The sequence below is a fragment of the Prenolepis imparis genome, unplaced genomic scaffold (assembly GCF_030444845.1).
Source record: "Prenolepis imparis isolate NDT839.2.m4 unplaced genomic scaffold, iyPreImpa1.0 SCAF_2, whole genome shotgun sequence".
NCBI lineage: Eukaryota > Metazoa > Arthropoda > Insecta > Hymenoptera > Formicidae > Prenolepis > Prenolepis imparis.
This window is the reverse complement of record NW_028141160.1, coordinates 3,940,525-3,955,203: the sequence shown is the minus strand read 5'-3', so window position 1 is coordinate 3,955,203 and position 14,679 is coordinate 3,940,525. Positions and strand designations below refer to the sequence as shown.

The window sequence follows — 14,679 nt, the reverse complement described above, 5'->3', positions numbered from 1 at the left end:
ATATATATACACGGTGGACCATTTTAATCAATACACGCAAATATCTCGTAAAGTAAGCAAGATAGAAAAAAATGTTTTATACAAAAGTTGTAGGGTTCAGAGGGGGACACCTGATGGTGATCTTGACCCTGACCTTGAAGTCAAATTTAGAGGTCATTTTAAGGTCAACTTGATTTTCTTAAATGGAACCACCAATTTTTCATATCATATTCTTGTAGCTGGCGTCAAGACCTTTTCAAAACACTATAATTAAATTTTTTTTTATAAAGTACTTTTTGAGTTATAAGATTTAAAATATCGTATGCTGCGCGTAACACGGCAAATTTTTTATTCTATCTCTTACTTTTAGCGCTACCCAGGAACAACGACGTGGACGTAGTAGTTTTTTATTCCCTTTGGGGTGCTTGATTAGCGTGAGTCCCCTTGCCTCTTACAAAACGAGCTGCTTAATTGACTTACAAATCTTTCTATCGAAGGAATTGTTAAAAATTATCTCCATTGACTCGAATACATAACGCCAACCTATCTTGGAAATGTCTGACCGTTTTGAGTAAGACAGCGCGAGGTATACTCCTGCAAGCTACTCGTATTCTTTCCATCATATCTTCTCTGGTTGTAGGCGCATGCTCATAGACAACATTTTTGATATACCCCCATAAAAAAAGTCGAGTGAAGTCATATCAGGAGATCGTGGGGGCCATGCGACGGGTCCACGTCGTCCAATCCACCTATCATTGTATTCCCGGTCTAGATAATTTCTCACTATTTCCGCATAATGAGGTGGCGCCCCGTTTAGTTGTATCCACATTCTCTGTCGTGTATGCAAATCAATGTCTTGAAGTAATTGTGGTAAATGATTCCTGAGAAATTCCAGAAAATTTTCTCCATTGACATTTCCATCGAAGAAATAAGGACCAATCAAGTAACCATTTATAATCCCACCAAACATTTACACTCCACCGATGCTGATTATCTACTTGTGTATGCTAAATAGGGTTAACATTCGGCCAATAGTGACAATTATGTCTATTCAATTCATTATTATTTTTGAACGTCGACTCATCAGAGAACATAACATAATAGAATAAATTCGGATCAGCTCTGATCATCTGTTGTGCCCAATGACAAAATTGTACACGTAACAGCATATGTTGTTGACTAAGAGTATGTGTTAACGTAATATGATAAGGATGGTACTTCACTTTCTTCAAAATTCTTAAAATCGTTGTTCTCGGTATACCAATTTCTCTAGCCATAACCCGACTACACGCATGAGGATTAAGATGAAGAGTTGCCAAGATAACGAGCACACGCACATCGTCTTTATTATTGTACACACGATGTTCTCTATTGTGCCTCAAATGGCCTTGGCGAGCTCTTCGTTCAAGGTTCCAGATTACGGAATGATTTGGGTGTTCTCTTTCGGGATAACGATTCCGGTAAACTTGCGAAGCTTCACGATAATTTCGTTGACATTCTCCGAGAACAAGGAGAATATCAACAATCTCCGAAGGAGTATAATCAGCCATGAGTGTTGTCAGTGGACGTAAATTCTTAAGCAATAAAGTTTGATACTGCTCAACAATTGTGGATCGATTATCGTTTTTCGCAGTGAGAGACGCTAGGATATAGGAGATCGCTGAGGTTTCATATAAATGAGCTCAGTTGGAGTTAAACATGACTTTTAATATTTACAATTAATTACATGTGTAATTGTGTCAGTGATAGTATTATATTAAAAAATCCTTCGTCGGCCTCCTCTCTTCTTGCTTTGTGTAAAAATATCGACACCGCTCCTTCGACGAAACTCCGCAGGCGGCCCTCCTATTATACTCCGCTGGTCGTATTCCACCCACGAGTTAGCATTCCGGCCTTGCGCCGCCTAGCGGCGCCGTCCCGTACTGTGAGTCGAGGCCGACTCGTGCGCCATATTGGATATTGAACTATTTATTAAATGTTTAATTTTTCTCGCTGTTTCACTTTAACTATTCTTGCCAAGTGAACTTTTCTTACCGGACACTCACTTTCACTGTCTAAATGGTTTTTGTAAGATTAAATAATTGTTAATCGTCACAACAATGAAAAGGATTCTCGTATGTGACATCCACATAAAATTAAATAAATTAATATGGGGAGTAATAAATGGATCGATACGGATCCATGTAGTGATTGGCACGAGTCAATGAAGGTGGGCAGTTGATAAGAATATTGATTCACTATTATATTTCACCGTGGACAAGAATGACCTCCCACCTTAAAAATTCTTTAAGAAACAAGGGCGGGAACCTGCGCGGGGATTCTTGCCGCTTGGTATAAATAAGAGAGATAATGAGGATAGTCTTTAGACTTTTGACATTAGTCCTCAGTTAATTGTCATTAATTAGAAAATATAAACTTGTGTTTAAAACCTAATAAAAGTAATTCAAATTAATCTGGAAAGAGACGTAGTCCTTTTAATTATCAGAATTCCAATAAAAGTTGTCGCTGTCAATAAGAATGGCAACAACAAAATTAATATTATAATAATTTGAATTTTGACTAAGATTGGCGCTGTCGAAGAGCATGGCGAAAATCGTCATAAATCGCTGACAATAGTGTGGCGATTATGATTAAACAGTCTTAATTCAAATTCTAATGTTTCTCAATTTTTATTAGATGCCCAAAAAAGCAGGCAGACGTGTTCAAATTAAGAGGATTACGTTTCAAATTAAGGAAGCTATTATTAAAAATCAAGATCCTTTACCTCTCTATCTAAAACTCCATACTCTCAAATCTAATCCAACTCCTAAAAAAATAGAATATAAATTAATTCCAATCCACTTTAACATCAACTATCCCCATTGGAAGACAATAAACAAAACTGATCCTCGTCGCAAAACATATAAAATTCGGTATTTATTCGGTCCAGAGGATTAAATAATTAAATATAAACCCACAAACAAGGTCTAATCCCGGGTAAATTTCTTAAATGATTTGACCCAAAATAGACCAAACAATCTTAATTGTCCGGACGTGACATAATTTTGGTGACAGCGGTGGGATACGAAAGTTTGTGCGGTTTAAAAAATAAATAATAATAAATAATAATAATAAATAATAAAAATAATAAATAATAATAATATCTGTGAACGATAATAAAAGAACAGAGAAAGTGATAGAGAATAAAATACAATGGGTCGTGTGGATCGTACCCCTCCATCTGAACCAGTGGAAGGTACCTCAGGGGAAACCGATATCAACCAACTAAGGAGGATAGTTCAAGAACAACAGAGAGTAATACAACAATTTCAACAGCAACAACAACAACCACAACAATCTCAACCTCAATCTCAATTTCAACAACAACAACCACAAACAGGAATGACTATAATAACGGAAGGAACATTAGGTAATTTATTACATTTTTTCTTAAGAGACGCATTAGAAGCAGTACCAAATTTTGACGGGGAAAACATTCCTTTTGTATATTTTGTTGAGGGATGTGAGGAAGCACTCAGCATGGTTGCGCCGACGCAAGAAATAAATTTAGTCCGAGCGATACGAAATAAATTAAAAGGAGACGCGCATAAATCAATACTTGGTAATACATTCAATAATATGCAAGCATTATTAGAATTTTTAAGAACAAAATATGGTCCTAGAGAAACAGTTTATGAAGCCCAAGGAAAATTAGCCTATATTTGTCAAAAGAAAGATGAAAAGGTAGCAACATACGCGAATCGGATTCGAGAATTAGGGAAACGAATACTTGATGCACAGAAAAGGGAAACTGGGCAAATAAGTGAAGAATTTCGAAAAACAATAAATGAACATTTAAAAACGAGTTTCTTACGCGGATTAAACAGAGAAATTATAATAACAAAGGTAGGAACATTTGAAGAAATAGAATGTCGAGCGATTGATGCTGAAAAAGAATTAGAAACCATAAATATGATTAGACGCGTAGTCCTTGCAGAAAAAGAACCAAGTAAAGATAAACAAAGTTCAGTACGGCATATTGGGGGAGAAATTGTTAGCTGTCAATATTGCAAAAAGAAGGGTCATACGGCCGATCGATGCAGATTAATAAATAATAATAAATTTCAAGGAAATAAAAATCAAAATTATTCACGATTTAATCCCAACTCATCATCAAATAATAACAATAACAATAATAATTTTAATAATGCATCTCCAAAATTTCAACAAAATCAAAATAATATGGGAAATACATGTCGTTATTGTAAAAAATGTGGTCATACTATTGAGGAATGTAGAAAAAGAATATATAACAATAATCTTCGACAAAATTCACTAATACAGGGAAACGGGGAGACTCCCGAGAGAACAGGGGCGACCGGAAAAAATAAATTCACGCCCCACACGGATAATTTCTGCGGAGATGGAGTAAAATTTAGAAAAGTAAATATAGCTCATATAGAAGAAGTTCCGACAGTAAAAATAAACAATTCAGATTTTAAAGGAAAATTAGAGTTTTTGGTAGACAGTGGATCAGGGCCAAATATAATTAAATCAAACTCTCTATCACAAGAAACCGTAGTGGATAGAAATGAAATATTGAAATTAAGTGGAATCACGGCGCATCATGTGACCACCTTAGGGCTGGCACAGATAGATATCTTAGGATGTCCAGTCGGCTTTCACTTGGTTGAAGATGATTTTCCAATTCCACAAAACGGTATTCTTGGTTCAGATTTTTTCAAACAATTTCAAGTAAATGTAAATTACCAACAAAATTGTTTAGAATGGAAAGATATTAAAATATTTTTTGAACCAAAAGAAAATTTAAATGAAACATTAATTATACCTGGTAGAAGTATATCTCAAATGCATATAAATGTCATTAATTCTGAAATAAAAGAAGGATATGTTCCACAATTAAATGTAATTAAAGGAATTTATTTGGGAAACGCTTTAGTAACTGTTCGGAACGGAAAAGCATATTTACAAGTATTCAATACAAATGAAGAAGATCACGAAGTATATATTCCTAATATCAAATTATACGATTTTGAAACAAATAAAAATCAAATTCAGAGACAAAATCCAAACTCGAACCTAAATACAAACTCAAAATCATTATCTGAAATAAATTCAGATCAAAATCAAAACTTTAATTAAAATTCAAACTCAAACTCTAATAATAATTTAGAACTCAATTCAGTTTTAAATATTAAGGCAAATCAAATTATAAAAACTGAATCAATAAATTCAGAATCAAACTTGAATTTACAAATTGATCGAAAAAATGAAATAATTGATGCATTACGATTAAAGCATTTAAACAATGAAGAAAAAATTCATGTTGAAAGACTAATTGAAAAAGGAAGTGATTGCTTTCATTTAATGGGAGAGAATCTCGAATATACGAACGTACTGCAACATCGAATAATTACAACAGATGAAACACCAATACATACACGACAATACCGATTTCCAACAATTCATAAGGAAGAGATAAATAAACAAGTAAATGAATTGTTAAGTCAAGATATTATTAAACCATCAAAATCTCCGTATAATACGCCTGTGTGGATAGTACCAAAGAAAGCAGACTCGAAGGGGAATAAGAGATGGAGAATGGTGTTAGATTTCCGTGACCTAAATGATAAGACAGTAGGTGACGCGTATCCACTTCCAAACATAACAGAAATACTCGACCAGCTGGGCGGTGCGAAATATTTCTCAGTATTTGACCTTGCTTCAGGTTTCCATCAGATAAAAATGCATTCAGAAGATAGTCATAAAACAGCCTTTTCAACACCTCATGGGCATTATGAATTTGATCGTATGCCTTTTGGGTTAAAAAACGCACCAGCGACATTCCAAAGATTAATGGACTTAGTACTAAGCGGAATGCAAGGGAATGAAATTTTTGTGTACCTAGATGATATCGTATTATATGCTAGTTCACTTACAGAACACGAAATTAAATTTGAAAAATTAATTGCAAGATTACGGGAAGCAAATTTGAAATTGCAACCAGATAAGTGTGAATTTTTGAGAAAAGAAGTTACATATTTGGGACATATAATAGGAGAAGATGGAGTTCGGCCAGATCCTAAAAAGATTGAAGCAGTAGAAAATTTTCCAAAACCTAAAAACCCGAAAAATGTGAAACAATTTCTAGGACTGGCGGGATATTATCGTAGATTTTTGAAAGGGTTTTCAAGGATAGCTAAACCATTAACTAATTTATTAAAAAAGGAAGTTGAATTTAAATGGGAAGATAAAGAGCAAAACGCGTTTGATACATTAAAAAATGCACTTTGTGAGGAACCAATATTACAATACCCGGATTTTACGAAACCATTTCTTTTAACAACAGACGCATCAGGAACAGCAATCGGTGCAATTTTAAGTCAAGGACAAATTGGGAAAGATCATCCAATAAGCTATGCTTCGCGAGTATTAAACGACGCTGAGAAAAATTATTCAACGATAGAAAAAGAATTATTAGCGATAGTTTATGCTGTACAACATTTCCGTCCATATATTTATGGAAATAAATTTATTTTAATAACGGATCATAAACCACTAACCTGGCTTCATAAATTAAAAGATCCAACTTCACGATTAGCAAGATGGAGAATTAAATTAGCAGAGTATGATTATGAAATAATTTATAAACCAGGAAAAATTAACGCCAATGCTGATGCTTTATCACGAAATCCTACAACAAATATATATCCAATTTATCCTTTGTATGATGAAATTGAGGAATGCCCGGAAGACGAAGAAGCAAGACAAAGAAATGCAAATCCAAGATCTTTGCCAGTATCACCACGTCAAGGAACAATGACAGAAGAACTAGAACCAGAAATTTCAGGAATTCAAACGCGTAATACAAATAAATCAGAAGGAGAAAGTATACCCTTTACAAGGAAAGAATTAAAAGAACCATTATTTACTGAACATGTAATTGAGGCAGAAATACATAATTGTCCAATTATAAATGAAGACGAAACAGAATATTTGTCTTATGAAAATATATTAGAAAATTCAGAAAATAATATTGAAAATAATGATATTAATGCAACTTCGAATTCAGAAGTAGGAAATAATTCAAATAATGAAACTTTCATAAATCAATCAATAACTATACCATCTAGTCTTTTACAAATACTTGAAAATTTGACAGGAAATGTGGATAATAATGAAAGAAATGAAAGTTACAGAATTGAGGAAACATCAAATGACGAACCAAACAACGATCTCAATGATGACGATGAGGAGGAGTATGAAAATTCAGAAAAAGAAGAAGATAGTGAAAATGATTCTGATAAAGAGATTGATGAAACATTTAACGAAATTAATATAGATGAAATAGATAAATCAAGTGAAAAACAAATAATTACAAGAACACAAAAACATAGTATAATAAATAGTCGTGATAAAATTTTTATGAGAAAAGATAATTATTTATACTTTTTAACTGCAAATGGAAAACCATGTGACAATGGGTCAAAAGAATTAAAAAGTCGAAATTTAGTACCACAAATTAAAAATGCTAAACTAGGAAATTTTGTAATAATTAAAAGAGGAAATAAATTTCATTTTATTTTTATTTGTAAAAATAGTATTGAAGAAAAGTTAGAAAAGGAAACATTACAAAATTTATCAATTAAATTAAGAAAAACAATAACAGAAAATCCAATTAAAATACTAAATGTATCAAAAACTCCAGAAATAGATAATTATAAATGGGAAGAAATTTTAAATCATATCAGAGAGGCAATGAAAGGATTTCAAATAAAAATAATAGTTTGTCATGGGTTAGTTAAAATTCCAGAAGTTGAGAAAAGGAAAAATATTATAGAAGAAAATCATTGTTCAACTTTTGGGGGACATAAAGGAATTACAAAAACTTATAATAGAATCAGACAAAATTTCTATTGGGAAAATCTTAAAATTGATATTTAAAATTTTATAAGACAATGTTTACCTTGTCAAACTAAAAAATTAGTCAGAATCAAAACTAAACAACCTATGTTAATAACTGACACACCATATTCTGCGTTTGAAAAAGTATCCATGGATATAGTAGGACCACTACCTCAAACCTCAAAAGGACATTCCCATATATTAACAATTCAAGATCACCTAACCAAATTTTCTCTTGCCATACCTTTAAAATCCACTACTACTGTAAGTATAGCTGATGCATTATTAAAATATTTTATTTGTATATTTGGAGCTCCTAGAGCCATATTAACTGATCAGGATACTAATTTTATGAGTAATTTAATGAAAAGATTTGCAAAACAATTTAGAATCAAACAATATCGAACTACAGCCTTTTATCCACAAGCTAATGGAGCTTTAGAACGATCACATTTAGTATTAATAGAATATTTAAAACAATACGTAAATAAATTTACAGAATGGGATGAATTATTAGAATATGCAACATTCTCATACAATACTAGTACTCATGAATCTACAGGTTATACACCTTATGAATTGGTATTTGGGAAAATTGCTAGACAACCATCTAGTGAATTTAATAATGAGATAAATAAAGAAAAAACATATGATGATTATTTACAAGAATTAATGAAAAATATTTATACTTTACAAGAATTGGCACGAGAATGCTTAATAGCATCAAAAATTAAATCAAAACATTATTATGATCAAAAAATTAATCCTGAAGAATTTCAAATAAATGATCAAATTTTTCTTCTTTGTGAACCAAAAAAAGGAAAATTGGGAGATCAATATTCTGGACCACATATTATAACAGACATCTTGCCTAATGGAAATATCAAGTTATTTTATAAAGGAAAATTAAGAATTGTACATCCAAACAAAATTCGAAAAACAAAGGTGATAAAAAAATAATAAAAGATTGAATTTGTACCGCGCAACATATTCAATCTTCAAAAAAAAAAAAAAAAAAAAATATATATATACAGAATATATATATAAATATATATAAGCATATATACATAAGAATTAATTTTAATTTATATTTAATAGATGAAAACTATAATCTGGTTCATAATAAACTGGAATATTTTAATACAAGGAATAAATGGAATCATCGGCTTTGATTGCGGAACATCTAATCTCAACACGACAACAATGTCTTTACTTGATGTAGAAGAATGTAATATACCATTAATTGAACCAGAAGTCAAGAAAACATATATCCAATTATTACAATTGTCGAAATTTGAATCAATTAATGTAATACAATGTAAAATCTCTGTACTGAGAACGATATATTATTGTGGAATGCACTCACATATATCAACTGTATTAAATGCACAAGCGCAATATATAATTGAAACAACGTTGGATCAATGTAAAAACATGCATCAAACTAAAACATTCTTTGTTGATATTAATAATATAATTCACGGACTCAAAATAAATTATACGATATCAAGACCAATTATTTTTGCGGGATCATTAACAATAGACGGAAAATGTTCAGGAGCACAATATTCAGATCCTTATGGAACATGGCAAAATGTTGTTGTTCAAGGAATAATAACAATAAGTTTAAATAATTATCAGGCTCCAATAAATTTAGAAACAAATCAAATACATCTAAATTCAGGAACAGTATGTAAATATTCTGATAATAATTGTATCGATAGTGAAGGAAAAAATTCTTACTGGGACAGATTACCAAATGATTATTGTAAATTTAATCATTATGATATATTATATGAAGGCTATGCAACAAAAATGATTAATAATGAAAATAAGGAAATTCAAATTATTTATTCATTATCAACACAAGATATAACATTTGCGCTTTCAAAAACAGGAGAAGAGCATCTTTGCGGATACATATTAGTAAAAACAGAACATCCTAAACTTTTAATTTTAGAAACAAAAGAAGGAGAAACTTTTATTCCAAAACGGAGATTATCAGTCGAAAATTTAGATATATTTGCATATGTAAACTCAAAATTCGTTTATGTAGAAAAACACATACGAACACAAATGAATCAATTATACAGAGACATATTAAAACAACGATGTGAGATGGAAAGAAAAGTAATGAAGAATGCTCTAAGCATAGCCATACACTCTCCAGATGAATTTGCTTATCAAATCATGAAGGGACCTGGATATATGGCGGTAATTTCTGGAGAAGTTGTTCACATAATAAAATGCACTGCAGTGGAAGTAAAAATTCGACATGAAAAAGAATGTTATCAGCAATTACCAGTATTAAAAGGGAATGAAACATATTTCCTAGCACCTCGTACACACATTCTTTTCAAAACAGGAGTACAAATTACCTGTAATAGAGTAATTCCGCCAATGTACCATTTAAATAATGAGTGGTACAAAATAACCCCAATTCCAGAATTAAGTATACCTCCATTAACATTAGCACCAATGACAAAACCCACATGGCACTACAATGATCCAGGATCATTGGCGGCAAGCGGAATATACAGCAATAGTGATCTTGAAAATTTAAGAGATCACATTATGTTTCCAGTAGAGAAAAATGGAATCTTAAATATCATGGCCCGAGGAGTGAGAGGAGAACCAATAATTTCGCAAGGAATATCTCTTTCACATCTGCTGGATGAAAATTTATTACAAAAAATTACAGAAAATACTTGGAGAAGAATTTGGGGAACATTTATATCTTTTGGAAATGCAAGCGCAGGAATGATTGGAGCATTTTTTGCATCAGAATTATAAAATTAATAATTGATACAATAATACATGGTTATGCACTACATATGATATATGGATGGTCAATCCACTTAATAGAAGCTTTATGGGATTCAATAACAAATCTATTATTGCATCTGGCAAAAGGATCAAATCAAGAAAAAGAAGAAAATAAGAAAAGAAAAGAAGGAAATGAAAGGGAAAAAGAATCAACTAATCAAATTAAAATAAATCAAGAAACATTACATATACAAGAAAACATAAACACAGCACAGACATATTATCCAAATTCCATTATCGAAAATGAAAGAAAGAATTATCCTATCCGCAATGATTCTCTATACCCTCGATTATAATATTATATAATACCCTCGATTATTAATAATATGTAATACTTTTAAGAAATGCGGCCTGCAAAAGAAATAGCGGAGAATCATCTAAATGAATTCTATGGACCAATAGATGGAGTACGTCCTGAGGACTACTGGGAAACATATAGCGCATTAATGAGATGTTTATGCCTTATCAATCGAGAAGATAATGGAATCGTTTTTGTAGAAAGGACGTATCCAAAACGACGTCTCTGTGAAGAATGTTATTTAGAATTAAGTGAACCCGAAACCTTTAAAAGATACATTAATTGGCATTCAATATGTATGAGAAGAAATATTGACAATAGGTTAACTAATTGCGCTAGTTGTAATAAAGAATTATTAATAATAAGTTGTTGGGCACATAAATGTAGAAATTGTATTGAGGAATTTTTAATAAATAAATCTATCTTAATTACAACTAGTGAACTATTAGTAGTAAGACGTTGGTAAAAAAAAAAAAAAAAAAAAAAAAAAGTAATCATTGATCACAATTGATAAAATAATACCAAAGGAGCTATGTATGTAACCTGTATAATCTCTACATAATATTTATGTATTATAAAACGTTATAAAAGAAGTAGTATATACGTAGAAATAGAACAATTTTTTTTTTTTTTTTATATACTACTTCATACATTGTGTAATATTTCACAATGTATGACTTAAAGGGGGAAGGTGTGACGTCCACATAAAATTAAATAAATTAATATGGGGAGTAACAAATGGATCGATACGGATCCATGTAGTGATTGGCACGAGTCAATGAAGGTGGGCAGTTGATAAGAATATTGATTCACTATTATATTTCACCGTGGACAAGAATGACCTCCCACCTTAAAAATTCTTTAAGAAACAAGGGCGGGAACCTGCGCGGGGATTCTTGCCGCTTGGTATAAATAAGAGAGATAATGAGGATAGTCTTTAGACTTTTGACATTAGTCCTCAGTTAATTGTCATTAATTAGAAAATATAAACTTGTGTTTAAAACCTAATAAAAGTAATTCAAATTAATCTGGAAAGAGACGTAGTCCTTTTAATTATCAGAATTCCAATAAAAGTTGTCGCTGTCAATAAGAATGGCAACAACAAAATTAATATTATAATAATTTGAATTTTGACTAAGATTGGCGCTGTCGAAGAGCATGGCGAAAATCGTCATAAATCGCTGACAATAGTGTGGCGATTATGATTAAACAGTCTTAATTCAAATTCTAATGTTTCTCAATTTTTATTAGATGCCCAAAAAAGCAGGCAGACGTGTTCAAATTAAGAGGATTACGTTTCAAATTAAGGAAGCTATTATTAAAAATCAAGATCCTTTACCTCTCTATCTAAAACTCCATACTCTCAAATCTAATCCAACTCCTAAAAAAATAGAATATAAATTAATTCCAATCCACTTTAACATCAACTATCCCCATTGGAAGACAATAAACAAAACTGATCCTCGTCGCAAAACATATAAAATTCGGTATTTATTCGGTCCAGAGGATTAAATAATTAAATATAAACCCACAAACAAGGTCTAATCCCGGGTAAATTTCTTAAATGATTTGACCCAAAATAGACCAAACAATCTTAATTGTCCGGACGTGACACGTAATAAATTGATCCTCAAGTAGTAACATATTATTTCAAGAACAGACGATCGATACCTCGAAATAAGTCGGTATCCAATTGTTACAAAATTTCAGAGTCATGTACCCTGAGTATCTTGTTTATTCCGAACACGGGAAACTCCGATTACAGAGTACTCCGAATTTACGCACGATGTTTTCTTCGGCAAGGGGTTTTCCTCAAATAGCTTTGGCGAACATTTGAAAATAGTGGACAACTAAACAGACACAATTGTCATTATTGGCCAGATGTTAACCCTCGTTGGTACAGACAAATCGACAATCAACATCGCTGGAGTATTAACGTGTGGTGCGGTATTATTAACGGCTACCTGATTGGTCCATACATTTTTGATGGTAATGTAAACAGTCAGAACTTTTTAGCCTTTTTAAGGAATAAACTATCAGGATTACTTGAAGATGTTGATTTGTACACAAGACTCGAAAGTGGATTCAATTAGATGGGGCTCCACCACATTATGCGAGAATTGTGAGAAATTATCTAAATAGACGCTACAATGGCATGTGGATCGGACGAGGTGGACCAATAGCATGGCCAGCGCGATCTCCTGACTTGACATCACCCGACTTTTATTTATGGGGTTATTTAAAAAATGTCGTGTACGAGCGGGAACCCACAACTCGAGATGATATGATTCAGAGAATCAAAATTGCTTGTGCAAACATACCACGGGCCGTATTACTAAAAACTGTTAACCATTTTGAGCGAAGAATCGCGTTATGTATTCAAGAAAATGGTAACGTTTTTGAACATCTTTTGTAATATGTTTTAGAAAATCGTGAGAGGCAAGGGGACTCACGTAAATCAAGCACCCCGAATTGTGAGAGGCAAGGGGACTCATGTAAATCAAGCACCCCGAATTGTGAGGGGCAAGGGGACTCACGTAAATCAAGCACCCCGAATTGTGAGAGGCAAGGGGACTCACGCAAATCAAGCACCCCGAATTGTGAAAGGCAAGGGGACTCACGTAAATCAAGCACTCCGAATTGTGAGAGGCAAGAGGACTCACGTAAATCAAGCACCCCGAATTGTGAGAGGCAAGGGGACTCACGTAAATTAAGCACCCCAAAGGGATGGAAGCCCCGCCACGTCCACGTCGTTCATCCTGGGTAATGCTTAGCGCGACAAAATGCGTGTCAATCGGTCTGGAGCTAGTTGACCATCAAATAGAACCAGTTCAGATAATGTCTGCTTTTCTTAAAGCCACTTGATGTACAAATTTGACTGAACAACCTCCCCGCGGTGTACATCGGATAATGCGAATGCCGATGATATGTCAACTTTGAAGCTTCGTATCTTGGGAACGGCTTGCGCAAAAGACCCACATAGGTAGTGTTTTGAAAATGTCTCGACAAGGGTTACAAGAATATACAATAAAAAATAGAGGGTTCCATTTAAGAAAACATCGATGATCTTCATGTGACCTTCAAATGACTATTCAAGGTCAAACCAATGACATCATCTTATGTTCCCCTCGAAGTCAAAAAACTTTTGTATGAAACATTTTTCTCTACGATCGCTATCTGCAAAGTTACGAGGGGTGATAGATTAAAATGGGACACCCTGTATATGAAAGTAAGTCCAAGGTGATGAGATGTAGAAAAGGAAGGGGAGGTGGAAGAAGACGAGTTGGTTTTGGAAGGAGAGAAAGTTGGAGGAGGTTAAGGAATATAGATATTTGGGATACGTAATTCAAAGGAACGGGAAGCAAGATAGACAGGTGAGAGATAGAGGGTGCTTTCCAGCTACGGAACACAGTGTGACACTGTGTTACACAGTGTTACACAGTGTCGCCTTGTAGCTGGAATGCTATTTAGCTATTTCATTTCACCACCACCAGAGTACTTTACAATATTTGTCACTAAATTTACCGATGTATATGTACAATTATGTTTAACAATTTGTAATAATTAAAAATTGCAGTAGATATTTTCGCTGTAAAAATATATATTTTATAACAAAATTTTTTTATGAATAAATTTATTTATCAGATATATAGAAGAGACTAAAAAAAACT

At 32.7% G+C, this 14,679-nt stretch overlaps 3 pseudogenes; 2 read left to right on the top strand and 1 right to left on the bottom strand.

The window, feature by feature from the left end:
- Positions 1–482: 482 nt before the first annotated feature.
- On the bottom strand, positions 483–1,148 carry LOC145932836 (uncharacterized; annotated as a pseudogene).
- Positions 1,149–3,171: 2,023 nt separating this feature from the next.
- On the top strand, positions 3,172–11,157 carry LOC145932834 (uncharacterized; annotated as a pseudogene).
- A 575-nt stretch (positions 11,158–11,732) lies between these two features.
- LOC145932833 (uncharacterized) lies at positions 11,733–13,424 on the top strand (annotated as a pseudogene).
- The last annotated feature ends 1,255 nt before the right edge of the window (positions 13,425–14,679 follow it).